Source organism: Carassius gibelio, chromosome A17 (genome assembly GCF_023724105.1).
Source record: "Carassius gibelio isolate Cgi1373 ecotype wild population from Czech Republic chromosome A17, carGib1.2-hapl.c, whole genome shotgun sequence".
In the NCBI taxonomy this organism is placed as follows: Eukaryota; Metazoa; Chordata; class Actinopteri; order Cypriniformes; family Cyprinidae; genus Carassius; species Carassius gibelio.
In genome coordinates, this window is record NC_068387.1 from 166,866 (window position 1) to 174,365 (window position 7,500).

At 63.9% G+C, this 7,500-nt stretch overlaps 1 non-coding gene across 1 annotated transcript in view; it reads left to right on the forward strand.

The window, feature by feature from the left end:
* Window positions 1–6,430: 6,430 nt before the first annotated feature.
* Window positions 6,431–7,500, forward strand: part of LOC127933641 (18S ribosomal RNA) — a 1,861-nt gene continuing 791 nt past the window's right edge. The window contains exon 1 of the ribosomal RNA XR_008147560.1: window positions 6,431–7,500. This exon is cut by the window's right edge and continues 791 nt beyond it. This is a non-coding gene — a ribosomal RNA (18S ribosomal RNA).

Genomic DNA, 7,500 nt, shown 5'->3' on the forward strand with positions numbered 1-7,500 from the left:
GTCTGATAGGGGGCCACGGGGCCTATCACCCACCCGAGTTTGAAGTCCCTGGGTCTCTGCCTCGGCGAGATACGGCCGTTCAAAATTTCTCCAACGGTGGGCGCTAACTCCGGCCCCTGGGGTGCACCGGCTCTGGGGTGGCGGCGTCTGATAGAGGGCCACGGGGTCTATCATCGACCCGAGTTTGGAGTCCCTGGAGCTCGGCCTCGGCGAGATACGGCCGTTCAAAGTTCCACCTTCGGTGGCCGCTATCTCCGGCCCCCGGGGGTGCACCGGCTCTGGGGTGGCGGCGTCTGATAGGGGGCCACGGGGCCTGTCACCCACCCGAGTTTGAAGTCCCTGGGTCTCTGCCTCGGCGAGATACGGCCGTTCAAAGTTCCACCTTCGGTGGCCGCTATCTCCGGCCCCCTGGGCTGCACCGGCTCTGGGTTGGCGGCGTCTGATAGGGGGCCACTGGGCCTATCACCCACCCGAGTTTGAAGTCCCTGGGTCTCTGCCTCGGCGAGATACGGCCGTTCAAAATTTCTCCAACGGTGGGCGCTAACTCCGGCCCCCTGGGGTGCACCGGCTCTGGGGTGGCGGCGTCTGATAGAGGGCCACGGGGTCTATCATCGACCCGAGTTTGGAGTCCCTGGAGCTCGGCCTCGGCGAGATACGGCCGTTCAAAGTTCCACCTTCGGTGGCCGCTATCTCCGGCCCCCGGGGGTGCACCGGCTCTGGGGTGGCGGCGTCTGATAGGGGGCCACGGGGCCTGTCACGCACCCGAGTTTGAAGTCCCTGGGTCTCTGCCTCGGCGAGATACGGCCGTTCAAAGTTCCACCTTCGGTGGCCGCTATCTCCGGCCCCCTGGGCTGCACCGGCTCTGGGTTGGCGGCGTCTGATAGGGGGCCACTGGGCCTATCACCCACCCGAGTTTGAAGTCCCTGGGTCTCTGCCTCGGCGAGATACGGCCGTTCAAAGTTTCTGCCTCGGTGGGCGCTAACTCCGGCCCCCTGGGGTGCACCGGCCCTGGGGTGGCGGCGTCTGATAGGGGGCCACGGGGCCTATCACCCACCCGAGTTTGAAGTCCCTGGGTCTCTGCCTCGGCGAGATACGGCCGTTCAAAGTTTCTGTCTCGGTGGCCGCTATCTCCGGCCCCCTGGGGTGCACCGGCCCTGGGGTGGCGGCGTCTGATAGGGGGCCACGGGGCCTATCATCGACCCGAGTTTGAAGTCCCTGGGTCTCTGCCTCGGCGAGATACGGCCGTTCAAAGTTCCACCGTCGGTGGGCGCTATCTCCGGCCCCCTGGGGTGCACCGGCCCTGGGGTGGCGGCGTCTGATAGGGGGCCACGGGATCTATCATCGACCCGAGTCTGAAGTCTCTGGGCCTCTGCCTCGGCGAGATACGGCCGGTCAAATTTTCGAACTTTGGGGGGCGCTATCCCCGGCCCCCGGGGGGCTGTCGGCTCGGGGGTGGCGGCGTCCGAGAGGGGCCGACGGCCTCCATCAACGACCCGAGTTTCAAGACCCTAGGCCTCGGCGTTCCGGCGCGGGCCCCGGTCGAACTTCCAACCCCCCCCTCGCCGGCGGCCTTGCCCAGGACGGTGCGCCATTCCCGGGTAGAGTTCCGATTTCGGCCGCGGCGCGGTTTCTCGCCGATATCTCCGCGGTGCGGGGGTCCCCGGGGCTGAAACTCGGGGGTCAGGTAGAGGGCCTCGGGGCCTACCGGACGCCACCGCCCCCGAGTCCCGGGGCGGTCCGGTGCCTGAGTTACGAGGGCACAAATCCTGAAGTTTGGGGGGCCGTATCTCGGCCTCCCCGGGGGTTGGGGACCTGGGGCCGGCGGCGTCCGGTAGGGGCCCTCTGGCTCTATCAGCGACCCGAGTTTGAAGTCCCTGGGGCTCGGCCTCGGCGAGATACGGCCGGTCAAATCTTCGACCTTAGGGGGGCGCTATCCCCGGCCCCCGGGGGGCCATCGGCCCGCGGGTGGCGGCGTCTGATAGGGGGCCTCAGGGTCTACCGCGGTCCCGAGTTTGAAGTCCCTGGGTCTCGGCCTCGGCGAGATACGGCCGTTCAAAATTTCGAACTTTGGGGGGCGCTATCCCCGGCCCCCGGGGGGCTGTCGGCTCGGGGGTGGCGGCGTCCGAGAGGGGCCGACGGGCCCTATCAACGACCCGAGTTTCAAGTCCCTAGGCCCCGGCGTTCCCGAGCGGGCCCCGGTCGAACATCCAACCACCCCCTCTCCGGCGGCCTTGCCCAGGATGGTGCACCTTTCCCGGGTAGAGCTCCGATTTCGCCCGCGACCCCGGAGGTCGGCCCGATAGAGGATGCCGTTTTTACCCGCCATCGGGGTGATGACAAAAGCGCTTCGCAGGCTGAGCTCCAGGGGCTTTTTCGAGCGACCCAGGCCCAGCGTGGCCTCCCCCTCTCGGGCATGAGAGTGAGTTGGCGCCCCCTAGTCTGGTTCTCTGTAAATTTGAAGGTTGAGCTCCAGGGGCTTTTTCGATCGACCGAGGCCCAGCGTGGCCTCACCGTCCTGGGCATGGGGGTGAGATGGCGCCCCCCCTACTCCGGTTCTCATTAACCGTGGAGGCTGAGCCCCAGGGGCTTTTTCGAGCGACCCAGGCCCAACGAGGCCTCACCCTCTCGGGCATGGGGGTGAGATGGCGCCCCCTACTCCGGTTCTCATTAACCGTGGAGCCTGAGCTCCAGGGGCTTTTTCGATCGACCGAGGCCCAGCGTGGCCTCACCGTCCTGGGCATGGGGGTGAGATGGCGCCCCCTACTCCGGTTCTCATTAACCGTGGAGGCTGAGCTCCAGGGGCTTTTTCGAGCGACCCAGGCCCAGCGTGGCCTCCCCCTCCTGGGCATGAGAGTGAGTTGGCGCCCCCTAGTCTGGTTCTCTGTAAATTTGAAGGTTGAGCTCCAGGGGCTTTTTCGATCGACCGAGGCCCAGCGTGGCCTCACCGTCCTGGGCATGGGGGTGAGATGGCGCCCCCCTACTCCGGTTCTCATTAACCGTGGAGGCTGAGCCCCAGGGGCTTTTTCGAGCGACCCAGGCCCAACGAGGCCTCACCCTCTCGGGCATGGGGGTGAGATGGCGCCCCCTACTCCGGTTCTCATTAACCGTGGAGCCTGAGCTCCAGGGGCTTTTTCGATCGACCGAGGCCCAGCGTGGCCTCACCGTCCTGGGCATGGGGGTGAGATGGCGCCCCCTACTCCGGTTCTCATTAACCGTGGAGGCTGAGCTCCAGGGGCTTTTTCGAGCGACCCAGGCCCAACGAGGCCTCACCCTCTCGGGCATGGGGGTGAGATGGCGCCCCCTACTCCGGTTCTCATTAACCGTGGAGCCTGAGCTCCAGGGGCTTTTTCGAGCGACCCAGGCCCAACGAGGCCTCACCGTCTTGGGCATGAGAGTGAGATGGCGCCCCCTACTCCGGTTCTCATTAACCGTGAAGGCTGAGCTCCAGTGGCTTTTTCGAGCGACCCAGGCCCAACGAGGCCTCACCGTCTCGGGCATGGGGGTGAGATGGCGCCCCCTACTCCGGTTCTCATTAACCGTGGAGGCTGAGCTCCAGGGGCTTTTTCGAGCGACCCAGGCCCAACGAGGCCTCACCCTCTCGGGCATGGGGGTGAGATGGCGCCCCCTACTCCGGTTCTCATTAACCGTGGAGGCTGAGCCCCAGGGGCTTTTTCGAGCGACCCAGGCCCAACGAGGCCTCACCCTCTCGGGCATGGGGGTGAGATGGCGCCCCCTACTCCGGTTCTCATTAACCGTGGAGGCTGAGCTCCAGGGGCTTTTTTCGAGCGACCCAGGCCCAACGAGGCCTCACCGTCTCTGGCATGAGAGTGAGATGGCTCCCCCTAGTCTGGTTCTCTGTAAATTTGAAGGTTGAGCTCCAGGGGCTTTTTCGGTCGACCGAGGCCCAGCGTGGCCTCACCGTCCTGGGCATGGGGGTGAGATGGCGCCCCCTACTCCGGTTCTCATTAACCGTGGAGGCTGAGCTCCAGGGGCTTTTTCGAGCGACCCAGGCCCAACGAGGCCTCACCCTCTCGGGCATGAGAGTGAGATGGCTCCCCCTAGTCTGGTTCTCTGTAAATTTGAAGGTTGAGCTCCAGGGGCTTTTTCGGTCGACCGAGGCCCAGCGTGGCCTCACCGTCCTGGGCATGGGGGTGAGATGGCGCCCCCTACTCCGGTTCTCATTAACCGTGGAGGCTGAGCTCCAGGGGCTTTTTTGAGCGACCCAGGCCCAACGAGGCCTCACCCTCTCGGGCATGAGAGTGAGATGGCTCCCCCTAGTCTGGTTCTCTGTAAATTTGAAGGTTGAGCTCCAGGGGCATTTTCGAGCGACCCAGGCCCAACGAGGCCTCACCCTCTCGGGCATGAGGGTGAGATGGCTCCCCCTAGTCTGGTTCTCTGTAAATTTGAAGGTTGAGCTCCAGGGGCTTTTTTGAGCGACCCAGGCCCAACGAGGCCTCACCGTCTTGGGCATGAGAGTGAGATGGCTCCCCCTAGTCTGGTTCTCTGTAAATTTGAAGGTTGAGCTCCAGGGGCATTTTCGAGCGACCCAGGCCCAACGAGGCCTCACCCTCTCGGGCATGAGAGTGAGACGGCTCCCCCTAGTCTGGTTCTCTGTAAATTTGAACGTTGAGCTCCAGGGTCTATTTCCAGCGACCCAGGCCCAGCGTGGCCTCCCTCTCTTGGGCATGAGAGTGAGATAGCACCCCCTACTCCGGTTCTCGGTTTGCTGGGTGACCAGTGGCGGGTCGTAGGCTCCAGGGCCTCTTTGGTGAGAGACCTATCCGACCGGCCCTAGCCCTCGTCGGCCTCGCTCGGCAGGTCGGAGGCCCTGGAGGAATTCGGGGTTGGAAAAACGACTAAGTCGAAAACGCGGGCCTTGGCCAGACATCCACCCTCCCCGAGGCTCCGGGGCAGGCCGGGAAAGGTGCCTCTTCCCCGGGCACGTTCTGGATTCACCCGCGACCCTGGAGGTCCGCCCGATAGGGGATGGCGTTTTTACGTGCCGTCGCGATTTGGACGAACGCGTCATTTTGTGGACTTAGGCTCTGGCGAAAACCATTTCGGATCCAGGGGGCTGTCTGGAGGGTTCCCCGGCCCACATACCCTCGCCGTGGCCGGGGTGACGCGATTCGTCTGAGGGCCCCCCGACCGGGAACGCAAACTGATATCAAGGGGGCTTTGTGGACCGCTGCCCGGCCCAAGCACCATCGCCGTGGCCGGGGGCAGTCGAAAGACGACCGCCCTTACTGGGGAGAACCGTTCGCGGGGTGACCAGTGGTCGCCCGTGAGCTCTGACGACTAAGTCGGAAACGCGGGCCTTGGCCAAACATCCACCCTCCCCGAGGCTCCGGGGCAGGCCGGGAAAGGTGCCTCTTCCCCGGGCACCTTCTGGATTCACCCGCGACCCTGGAGGTCCGCCCGATAGGGGATGGCGTTTTTACGTGCCGTCGCGATTTGGACGAACGCGTCATTTTGTGGACTTAGGCTCTGGCGAAAACCATTTCGGATCCAGGGGGCTGTCTGGAGGGTTCCCCGGCCCACATACCCTCGCCGTGGCCGGGGTGACGCGATTCGTCTGAGGGCCCCCCGACCGGGAACGCAAACTGATACCTAAGGGGGCTTTGTGGACCGCTGCCCGGCCCAAGCACCATCGCCGTGGCCGGGGGCAGTCGAAAGACGACCGCCCTTACTGGGGAGAACCGTTCGCGGGGTGACCAGTGGTCGCCCGTGAGCTCTGACGACTAAGTCGGAAACGCGGGCTTTGGCCAAACATCCACCCTCCCCGAGGCTCCGGGGCAGGCCGGGAAAGGTGCCTCTTCCGCGGGCACCTTCTGGATTCACCCGCGACCCTGGAGGTCCGCCCGATAGGGGATGGCGTTTTTACGTGCCGTCGCGATTTCGGCGAACGCGTTATTTTGTGGACTTAGCGCGTATCGCAAGAGAACGGATCGAGTGGAGCACGTTGCGCGCCCGAGCTAGGACCCCGCCCGGCCACTGGCCGCTATGGGCGGGTGCGCCTAGGGGGCACGGTGGTTGGAAGGTACGAGCGAAACACCGTGTCCGGCACATGCGCGCATGAGAAGGGGCTCTGCCCCCCTCTTTCTTGGGAGACTCAGACGGCCGGTCTATCGTAAATGTCCGCCACCGGCGGTCGGAGAGGAGGCGCGAGGCGGGAGGTCGGCTCCGTCCGGCCCTCGCCCGTCCCCCTCCCGGCCCCGCGAAGCACACTTTTCCCGGTTACGGCCTCGATCAGCGGCCAGCCACCCCCGTGACCCACGAGCGGGGGAGGTCGCCGCACGTCGCCCTATGAGCGGCCGCGCCGCCTGGGTTCCGCCTCCCCCCGGGGGGGTGGACACCCTGCGCGGAGCGAGACCCGCGTGTAGGAAACAAGCGCGCTGCGGTTGTCCATCCCACACCCCCTCTTGAGGGCTACCTGGTTGATCCTGCCAGTAACATATGCTTGTCTCAAAGATTAAGCCATGCAGGTCTAAGTACACACGGCCGGTACAGTGAAACTGCGAATGGCTCATTAAATCAGTTATGGTCCCTTTGATCGCTCCACCCGGTACTTGGATAACTGTGGCAATTCCAGAGCTAATACATGCAAACGAGCGCCGACCCTCCCTCACGGGCGGGGACGCGTGCATTTATCAGATCCAAAACCCATCCGGGGTCGGGGATCCGTCCTCGCCCCGGTCCCTTTGGTGACTCTAGATAACCTCGGGCCGATCGCGCGCCCTCTGCGGCGGCGACGACTCTTTCGAATGTCTGCCCTATCAACTTTCGATGGTACTTTAGGCGCCTACCATGGTGACCACGGGTAACGGGGAATCAGGGTTCGATTCCGGAGAGGGAGCCTGAGAAACGGCTACCACATCCAAGGAAGGCAGCAGGCGCGCAAATTACCCATTTCCGACTCGGAGAGGTAGTGACGAAAAATAACAATACAGGTCTCTTTCGAGGCCCTGTAATTGGAATGAGCGTATCCTAAACCCATGGGCGAGGACCCATTGGAGGGCAAGTCTGGTGCCAGCAGCCGCGGTAATTCCAGCTCCAATAGCGTATATTAAAGTTGCTGCAGTTAAAAAGCTCGTAGTTGGATCTCGGGAGTGGGCTGGCGGTCCGCCGCGAGGCGAGCCACCGCCTGTCCCGGACCCTGCCTCCCGGCGCCCCCCGGATGCCCTTAACTGGGTGTCCGGTCACCTCGGGGCCCGGAGCGTTTACTTTGAAAAAATTAGAGTGTTCAAAGCAGGCCGCCTGTCGCCGCTGAATACCGCAGCTAGGAATAATGGAATAGGACTCCGGTTCTATTTTGTGGGTTTCTGGAACCCGGGGCCATGATTAAGAGGGACGGCCGGGGGCATTCGTATTGCGCCGCTAGAGGTGAAATTCTTGGACCGGCGCAAGACGGACGAAAGCGAAAGCATTTGCCAAGAATGTTTTCATTAATCAAGAACGAAAGTCGGAGGTTCGAAGACGATCAGATACCGTCGTAGTTCC